Below are 10,962 nucleotides of genomic sequence, written 5' to 3' on the forward strand. Positions count from 1 at the left end.
TTTATGAAGAATGGGTGTTAGATTTTTTCAAAGGGCTTCTGAATCTATTGATATGCTAATGATTGTCTTTAGGGTGTTGATATGATGGCTATAATTATTTGATTTTAGAATGTTGAACCAGGCTTGCATACCTGGGATTATTCCCTCTCATTCATGATATAAAATTCTCTCAAAATATTGTTGGATTCGATTTGGTAATATTTTGTTGAGGATTTTTGCACTGATGTTCCTGAGAGATATTGGTCAGTTTTCTTTACTATTCGGATGTTCCTCTAAGTTTGGATGTTGTGGATTTAGTGTCAGACATTCATTTGGGGAGATTCTCAGTCATTTTTAGAAAATATTTTCTGTTCTTTGTTATCTTTATTCTCCTCCTGCTATACCCATTATGTATAGGTCGCAGCATTTTTCATTGTTCCACAATTATTGATTACTCTGTTCTGTTGATTTCTTTCCTGCCCATTTTCTCTTTTCTTTTGAGATTTAAAGGTTTCTCTTGATGTTTCTTCAAGCTCACAGATATTTCTCCTCAGCCAGCTCTTTGACTGCTAAAACAAAATATGAGAGACTTGGTATTTTATAAACAACAGAATATTTTTGTTTTCTCATAATTGCTGAGGCTGAAAAGTTCAAGAACAAATTACCAGGGGCTTCCCTGGTGGTGCAGTGGTTAAGAATCTGCCTACCAATAAAGGGGACAAGAGTTCGAGCCATGGTCCGGGGACATCCCACATGCCATGGAACAACTAAGCCCACGCACCACAAATACTGAGCCTGTGCTCTAGAGCCCACAGGCCACAACTACTGAGCCCGTGAGCCACAACCACTGAAACCCGTACGCCTAGAGCCTGTGCTCCGCAACAAGAGAAGCCACCCAATGAGAAGCCCGCACACTGCAACAAAGACCCAACACAGCCCAAAAATTAATTAATTAATTTTCTAATTAATTTTTTAAAAAAAGAACAAGTTGCCAGCTGACTTAGTGTGTGGCGAGCGACCAATTTCTGGTTCATAATATGGGTCTTCTCGCTCGGCAATGAAATCATGGAATGGGCATAAGATATTCTGTGTGCTACATTTATTAGGTCACTAAGCCCATGTTTGAGGTCTCTGGCCTCATGACCTAATCACCTCCCAAAAACTCCTCCTCCTAATACCATCAACATGGGAGCTAGGTTTCAAAATTTTAAAATTAGAGGTACAAATTGTTTACACCATAACAGGGACCACAGAGTTAACTGACTTTTCCTTTCATGTTAAAGGTTTGTACATTTATATTTATTATATAATCCCCAAACCCTTGTTTTTTTTTAAGATTCTTTTTCTGTATATGCCAGTACAGACCATTGAGTAGAGTTCCCTGTGCTATAAAGCAGGTCTTTATCAATACTTATCTATTTTATATATAGTAGTGTGTATATGTCAGTCCCAATCTCCCAATTTATCCCTTCCCCACTTATCCCCTGGTAACCATAAGTTTGTTTTCTATATCCATGACTCTATTTCTGTTGTGTAAATAAGTTCATTTGTACCTTTTTTTTTTTAGATTCCTCATATAAGCAGTATCATATGATATCTGTCTTTGTGTGTCTGAGTTGCTTCACTCAGTATAACAATCTCTAGGTCCATCCATGTTGTTACAAAACCCTTAATTGTTAAGGATAACTCTCAATTTTTTCCAGTATCATCAGCAATTCTTTCTGGCAGACACGTGATAACACTTTAAACAGGGATATTGAGACCAAGGCTCCTGACCTGCAAACAAACAAAACATCATTCATATAGTGAAAACTTTGCACATAAAAGGATGAAAGCACTTGGTCTAAATCCCTTTGCACCCACTGCTGACAGAGGGCAGAGGAGTTTGATTCACTAATCTTCCTTACGTGCACTTCTTCCTAATGGGGTATTCCATGTAAAACTTATAAGAAACGGGAATGCATCATGGAACACACCAATCTCTACTACAGATTCTGAAGCAGCAAAAAAACAAAACAAAACATGATGAATCCATCCAAAGAGTTCTGTCCACATTGTTACAATAGCTTCCCTCGCACTGTGAACCCTTTTCAGACCCTATCACTTGAACCTATTTTTATTTTTTTCAACAAAAATAATGTTAATCTGCAGTCAGACACTCCAGTAATATTACACTATCCCTTGTGCAAGTATGTAGGGATTTGAGGAGCTATGTGAGTCCATCATGAGAAGTTGCCTAGAGTAATTAGGACATTTCATTTAATGTTGGCTCTTCTCCCTAAGATGTCTGCTGTCCTCTTCTTTTTGTAGCTACTAGCATTGAGAAAGTGACCAAGATAAGGCCCTTCTCTTTTACTGCCCATGAACGCAGCTGTGATTAACCCCACAGAACTTGGTGCTTCCAGAATCCCCTGAACCTACTGACCCTCCATGAATGGCATGACATAGATAAGAATGGTGACGTGTATCCTTGTACAGAGTATGCTATAAAATTTTCGACTCTTCCCTTCCTCATAATTCCAAAGAATAGATTTCTTTGGATTTCTGCTTAATGCTGCTGGAGTTGGTACATAAGTTGAGGGAGGTATCAGGGCACACCAAAAGAGAGGGTAACTGCACAGAAAACACAAGCAGATACATTTCTGTGTAGTTTCAAGCAGCTTATTTGCTATATCAACCATGGTGACATGTTGACCCTTCCTCTTTCTACTAGTAGTACAACAAACATAAAGGATATTTAGGCTGCTTGTTTTATTCCCACCTCTCACAATTGATCTGCATTAACATATAGGACAATGAAGGGCCCTTTCTACCATCTTAACCAATATTTGAGAACTAGAAAATGTCCAGATTTTTCTGGGGATTATTTTCATATTCCCCAATCAGGCCTATGAAGGAATCTTACCTATTGTGTTTAATGAAGTCATATCTCTGACAACATTCCATCATCAACAAAACTGGAAAGAAATTTGAAGGGTCTTCGATTTTACCATATTTGAAATAACAATATTTTAGCCTGACACGTTTTTGGATTTTAGAAAAAAATATTTTAAATGAGACAAAAAATCATTTTTATGGCACAAAAAGACAGCAATAGTTTTATATTTTTATCTGTTCCACTTGCACACAAGTGTCTCATGGGGTTATGTAAAGCACTCCTGTTGGGTGCTGTGCATGGTGCAAGTATGGATTAAAGCTTAGGAATCTTAAGCTTCAGTCACCTGAAACATTTAAATTAGGATGCAAGCAATCCTGTCCAGCATTTGAACAGAGCAAGACACTCTCTTTATTTTATTTGTCAGGTAATTAATCTGTCTTTTCCCCAAGGAGAGAAACAACTGGCATCTTCCATCAATGTGTTGTACAAAAATCTTTGAACAGAGAGTGCAAGCAGAGGCTGATACAAGATGTGAAAAAAAAATGAGAGACCCTTGTGGCATTTTCTCCTAACTTATTGCAATCTCCCATTTAAAATGTGGGAATAATCAATCTTCTGAGGAAAAAGGCCCAAGGAAGGTTTTTGCTTCTGTGGAATAATGGGATTGCTAAATATTTCAGGAGGCAAGACGAATTAGTGAGAATGACCATGAGAAATCAGAGAAAAGTCAGATCCATGGATGAAGTGATGTTTACCACTGTGAATCAATGAGAAGTAGGAGCAAATGAAAAGAAAACTGAATACAACATTTTCTGAATAAATGTAACATTTCAGCTGTCATAGAAAAATTAATACTCACTATGATACAACATATTTAGTTTAGAAAGTTAACTTAATTTTAAAGCTTAATAATTAGATTTATTAAAGAAACGAAAACATATTTGTGGTTTAGAATAAATAATGTGTTCTGCTACAGATAAGAAGACTACATAAATAAATAGAAATAAGACTAAATAAATAAATAAAGAAGAAAATAACAAATTAGATGTTATTAACATTAAAAACTGACACTCATCTAAAGAAAGAGAAGGAGAGACACAAAGAGAGAAGAACTCATATCAAGCATATATTAAAAACTCTTAAATAAAAAGTCTTCAGATGTTAAAAAAAAGAAGTCTTCAATAAGAAGATAATGGAATAGCAAAATGGGGAAAATATACCAAAAGATATTTCAAAAAAGAGAGTACAGAATGTTAAGTAAACATATCAAAAGATGCTTGGCTTCTTAGTAGTCAATTAAATGCAAAAACGTGATACCTGGAATTATCACTCACCAACCAGAAAGTTCAAATGAAAATGACAAGTATTATCAAGTTTGACAAGAATGTGTATAATCCTTGAATCTCATTCATTGCTGCTGAGGATGAAAAATCATACAAATGTTTTGAAAATATTTAGAAATATCTAAAAAGATAAACACAAGAAAGCTATGACTCGAAAATTTTACTACTACATGTATACTGAACAATAATTTACACACACACTGCCAAAGCTCAAGTTCTAGAATTTATATACCAGTGCTGTTCTCAATAGACACAAACTGAAAATCACTCATATTGTAATACACATTGGAATAAATTAATTAATAGTTAAATATTTACACTATGGAATCCTATGCATCAGTGGCAATGCATGATCACAACAACAGGCAACCATATAGGCATATTCACAAACAACATAAAATAAAAAAGCCCAATCCAAAAGTGATTTTACTGTGCCATAACATTTATATAAAATACAAAATACAGGTAAAGTTATCTTTTTGTTAGATACCAGAACAATATTAAACCTTAAGGGGAGTCACTAGAATGGGACCAGGGGACTTCTGAGTATCTGGCAATTTTCTGTGTCTTTATCTAGAAGCTATGTAGAGAGTGTATTCAGATGCTGAATTTTCTGAAATTTGTCATTTCCTTACAAACCATGCATGTTTTTAGTTGTTTTTTATACATAACAAAAAGTAAAAAAGATAGACTAGGGAAGGTAATTATATTAGCACTTTAATATCCATGCTTTTCAAGGTGGAAGTGAAAGGTATTAAATACTTGACATTGTGATTACTTCTTAAATGTAAGGTGAAACTTTGAGGTTAAAGAATAAGACATACTTCTTCATATATAATCCTCAAAGAGGAGGGGTAGAAAGGAGTGTTATTTTTTTTTCTTTAATAAAAAGAATCGTTAAGATAGAAAATAATGAAAACAGACTAGGTTTAAAAAAGAGCACACTGGACTTCCCTGGTGGCACAGTGGGTAAGAATTTGCCTGCCAATGCAGGGAACAGTGGTTCAATCCCTGGTCTGGGAAGATCCCACATGCCACAGAGCAACTAAGCCTGTGTGCCACAACTACTGAGCCTGTGCTCTAGAGCCTGCAAGCAACAACTATTGAGCCTGCATGACACAACTACTGGAGCCCATGCACCTAGTGCCCATACTCCACAACAAGAGAAACCACCACAAGGAGAAACCCACGCACCACAACGATGAGTAACCCCTGCTTGACACAACTAGAGAAACCCTGTGCAGCAACGAAGACCCAACGCAACCAAAAATAAATAAAATTAAATCTTTTGACTTCTGAGATGACTCACTCACGTGGCTGTAGGTAAGAGGCCTCAGTTCCTTGCCACATGGATCTCTCCTTAGGGCTGCTTGAGTGTCCTCATGACATGGCAGCTGGCTTACCCCAGGATGAGTGATCTAGCAGAAACCAAAGCAGAAGCTGCAATGTCTTTTATAACTTTGGAAGCTGCACTTTGTCATTTCTGCAATTTCTTATTAGTTAAACAGTCAACCCTTTTCAAGTGCGAGGAGCCACACAGGTACATGAAGACTGGGAGATAATTAGGGGATAATTAGGGCCATCTTGGAGGTTGGCTACCAAAGTGGCTGACAAGCCGAAGTCTGAATTTTGTTTTCTTCACTTCTGGAGAGAAAATGGTCAGTGATTCTCATTGGTGGTCTTTGAGATGTACCAAAGTTACCTCTTGCTCTCACCCCCAGCCATGTGGCTGACAGGGTCTTGGTACTCCAGCCGGGTGTCAAGCCTGTGCCTCTGAGGCGGGAGAGCCGAATTCAGGATATTGGTCTACCAGAGACCTCCGGCACCTTGTAATATCAAACGGCAAAAGCTCTCCCAGAGGTACCCTTCTCAATGCTAAGACCCAGCTCCACTCAGAGACCAGCAAGATCCAGTGCTGGACGTCCCATGCCAAACAACTAGCAAGACAGGAATGCAGGCCCACCCATTAGCAGAGAGGCTGCCTAAAATCATAATAAGGTCACAGACACCCCAAAACACACCACCGGATGCTGACCTGTCCACCAGAAAGACAAGATCCAGACACACCCACCAGAACACAGGCACCAGTCCCCTCCATCAGAAAGCCTAAACAACCCACTGAACCAATCTTAGCCACTGGGGGCAGATACCAAAAACAACGGGAACTATGAATCTGCAGCCTCCGAAAAGGAGACCCCAAACACAGTCCCCAAAGCCAAATGAGAAAACACAGAAACACACAGCAGATGAAGGAGCAAGGTAAAAACCCACCAGATCAAACAAATGTGGAGGAAATAGGCAGTCTACCTGAAAAAGAATTCAGAGTAATGATAATAAAGATGATCCCAAATCTTGGAACTGGAATGGAGAATAGACAAGAAACGTTTAACAAGGACCTAGAAGAACTAAAGAGCAAACAAACAATGATGAACAGCACAATAAATGGAATTAAAAATTCTCTAGAAGGAAACAATAGTAGAATAACTGAGGCAGAAGAATGGATAAATGACCTGGAAGATAAAATAGTGGAAATAACTACTGCAGAGCAGAAAAAAGAAAAAAGAATGAAAAGAATTGAGGACAATCTGAGACACCTCTGGGACAACATTAAATGCACCAACATTCGAATATAGGGGTCCAAGAAGTAAAAGAGAAAAAGAAAGACACTGAGAAAATATTTAAAGAGATTATAGTTGAAAACTTCCCTAATATGGGAAAGGAAATCATTAATCAAGACCAGGAAGTGCAGAGAGTCCCATACAAGATAAACCCAAGGAGAAACATTCCAAAACATATATTAATCAAACTATCAAAAATTAAATACAAAGAAAAATTATTAAAAGCAGCAAGGGAAAAAACAACAAATAACATACAAGGGAATCCCCATAAGGTTAACAGCTGATCTTTCAGCAGAAACTCTGCAAGCCAGAAGGGACTGGCAGGACACATTTAAAGTGATGAAAGGGGAAGAGCTACAACCAAGATTACTCGACCCACCAAGGATCTCGTTCAGATTCGACAGAGAAATTAAAACCTTTACAGACAAGCAAAAGCTAAGAGAATTCAGCACCACCAAACCTGCTTTACAACAAATGCTAAAGGAACTTCTCTAGGCAGGAAACACAAGAGAAGGAAAAGACCTACAATAACAAACCCAAAACAATTAAGAAAATGGTAATAAGAACATACATATCAATAATTACCTTAAATGTAAATGAATTAAATGCTCCAACCAAAGACATAGACTGGCTGAATGGCTCCGAGAACACGACCGGTATATATGTGGTCTACAAGAGACCCACTTCAGACCTAGGGACACATACAGACGGAAAGTGAGGGGATGGAATAAGATATTCCATGCAAATGGAAATCAAAAGAAAGCTAGAGTAGCAATTCTCATATCAGACAAAAAAGACTTTAAAATAAAGACTATTACAGGAGATAAAGAAGGACACTACATAATGATCAAGGGATCAATCCAAGAAGAAGATATAACAATTGTACATATTTATGCACCCAACATAGGAGCACCTCAATACATAAGGCAAATGCTAACAGCCATAAAAGGGGACATTGACAGTAACACAATCATAGTAGGGGACTTTAGCACCCCTCTTTCACCAATGAACAGATCATCCAAAATGAAAATAAATAAGGAAACACAAGCTTTAAATGATGCATTAAACAAGATGGACTTAATTGATATTTATAGGACATTCCACCCAAAAACAACAGAATACACATTTTTCTCAAGTGCTCATGGAACATTCTCCAGGATAGATCATATCTTGGGTCACAAAGCAAGCCTTGGTAAATTTAAGAAAATTGAAATCGTATCAAGTATCTTTTCCGACCACAACGCTATCAGACTAGATATCAATTACAGGAAAAAATCTGTAAAAAAATACAAACACATGGACGTTAAACAATACGCTACTTAATAACCAAGACATCACTGAAGAAATCAAAGAGGAAATAAAAAAATACCTAGAAACAAATGACAATGGAAACATGAAGACCCAAAACCTATGGGATGCAGCAAAAGCAGTCCTAAGAGGGAAGTTTATAGCAATACAATCCTACCTCAAGAAACTAGAAACATCTTAAATAAACAAGTTAACCTTACACCTAAAGCAATTAGAGAAAGAAAGAAAAAAAAACCCCAAAGTCAGCAGAGGAAAGAAATCATAAAGATCAGATCAGAAATAAATGAAAAAGAAATGAAGGAAACAACAGCAAAGATCAAAAAAACTAAAAGCTGGTTCTTTGAGAAGATAAACAAAATTGATAAACTACTAGCCAGACTCATCAAGAAAAAAAGGGAGAAGACTCAAATCAATAGAATTACAAATGAAAAAGGAGAAGGAACAACTGACATGGCAGAAATACAAAGGATCATGAGAGATTACTGCAAGCAACTATATGCCAATAAAATGGACAACCTGGAAGAAATGGACAAATTCTTAGAAAAGCACAACCTTCCAAGACTGAACCAGGAAGAAATAGAAACTATAAACAAACCAATCCCAAGCACTGAAATTGAGACTGTGATTAAAAATCTTCCAACAAACAAAAGCCCAGGACCAGATGGCTTCACAGGCAAATTCTATCAAACATTTAGAGAAGAGTTAACACCTATCCTTCTCAAACTCTTCCAAAATATAGCAGAGGGAGGAACTCTCCCAAACTTATTCTATGAGACCACCATCTCCCTGACACCAAAACCAGACAAAGATGTCACAAAGAAAGAAAACTACAGGCCAATATCACTGATGAACATAGCTGCAAAAATCCACGGCACAATACTAGCAAACAGAATCCAACAGCACCTTAAAAGGATCATACACCATGATCAAGTGGGGTTTATCCCAGGGATGCAAGGAGTCTTCAATACATGCAAATCAATGTGATACACCATATTAAAAAGCTGAAGGATAAAACCATATGGTCATCTCAATAGATGCAGAAAATGCTTTCGACAATATTAAACACCCATTTATGATAAAAACCCTCCAGAAAGTAGGCATAGAGGGAACTTTCCTGAACATAATAAAGGCCATATATGACAAACCCACAGCCAGCATCGTTCTCAATGGTGAAAAAGTGAAACCATTTCCACCAAGATCAGGAACAAGACAAGATTGCCCACTCTCACCACTATTATTCCACACACTTTTGGAATTTTTAGCTACAGCAATCAGAGAAGAAAAAGAAATAAAAGGAATCCAAATCGGAAAAGAAGAAGTTAAGCTCTCACTGTTTGCAGATGACATGATACTATATATAGAGAATCCTAAAGATGCTACCAGAAACCTACTAGAGTTAATCAATGAATCTGGTAAGGTTGCAGGATACAAAATTAATGTACAGATATCTCTTTCATTCCTATACATTAAAGATGAAAAATCTGAAAGAGAAATTCAGGAAACACTCCCATTTACCACTGCAACAAAAAGAATAAAATACCTAGGAATAAACCTACCTAAGGAGACAAAAGACGTTTACTCAACAAACTATAAGACACTGATGAAAGAAATCAAAGATGACACAAACAGATACAGAGATATACCATGTTCTTGGATTGGAAGAATCAACATTGTGAAAAGGACTCTACTGCCCAAAGCAATCTACAGATTCATTGCAATCCCTATCAAACTACCAATGGAATTTTTCAGAGAACTAGCACAAAAAAATTTCACAATTTGTATGGAAACACAAAAGACCCTGAACAGCCAAAGCAATCTTGAGAAGAAAAACAGAGCTGGAGGAATCAGGCTCCCTGACTTCAGACAATACTACAAAGCTACATTAGCCAAGACAGTATGGTACTGGCACAAAAACAGAAATATAGATCAATGGAACAGGAGTGAAAGCCCAGACATAAACCCATACACATATGGTCACCTTATTTTTGATAAAGGAGGCAAGAATATACAATGGAGAAATCACAGCCTCTTCAATAAGTGGTGCTGGGAAAACTGGACAGCTACAGGTAAAAGAATGAAATTAGAAGACTCCCTAACACCACACACAAAAATAAACTCAAAATGGATTAAAGACCTAAATGTAAGGCCAGACACTATAAAACTCTTAGAGGAAAACATAGGCAGAACACTCTATGACATCAATCACAGCAAGATCCTTTTTGACCCACCTCCTAGAGAAATGGAAATTAAAAAAAAAAACATAAACAAATGAGACCTAAGGAGACTTAAAAGGTTTTGCACAGCAAAGGAAAATGTAAACAAGATGAAAAGGCAACCCTCAGAATGGGAGAAAATATTTGCCAATGAAGCAACTGACAGAGGATTAATCTCCAAACTTTACAAGCAGCCCATGCAACTCAATATCAAAAAAACAAACAACCCAATCCATAAATGGGCAGAAGACTTAAATAGACATTTCTCCAAAGAAGATATACAGATTGCCAACAAACACATGAAAGAATGCTCAACATCATTGATCATTAGAGAAATGCAAATCGAAATTACAATGAGATATCACCACACACAGGTAAGAATGGCCATCATCAAAAAAATCTACAAACAATAAATGCTGCAGAAGTGTGGAAAAAAGGGAACCCTCTTGCACCGTTGGTGGGAGTGTAAATTGATACAGCCACTATCGAGAACAGTATGGACGTTCTTTAAAAAACTAAAAATAGAACTACCATATGACACAGCAATCCCACTACTGGGCATATATCTGGAGAAAACCATAATTCAAAAAGAGTCATGTTCCACAATGTTCATTGCAGCTCTA

The sequence above is a fragment of the Balaenoptera physalus genome, assembly GCF_965194825.1.
Source record: "Balaenoptera physalus genome assembly, contig: HAP1_SCAFFOLD_866, whole genome shotgun sequence".
Classification (NCBI taxonomy): Eukaryota; Metazoa; Chordata; class Mammalia; order Artiodactyla; family Balaenopteridae; genus Balaenoptera; species Balaenoptera physalus.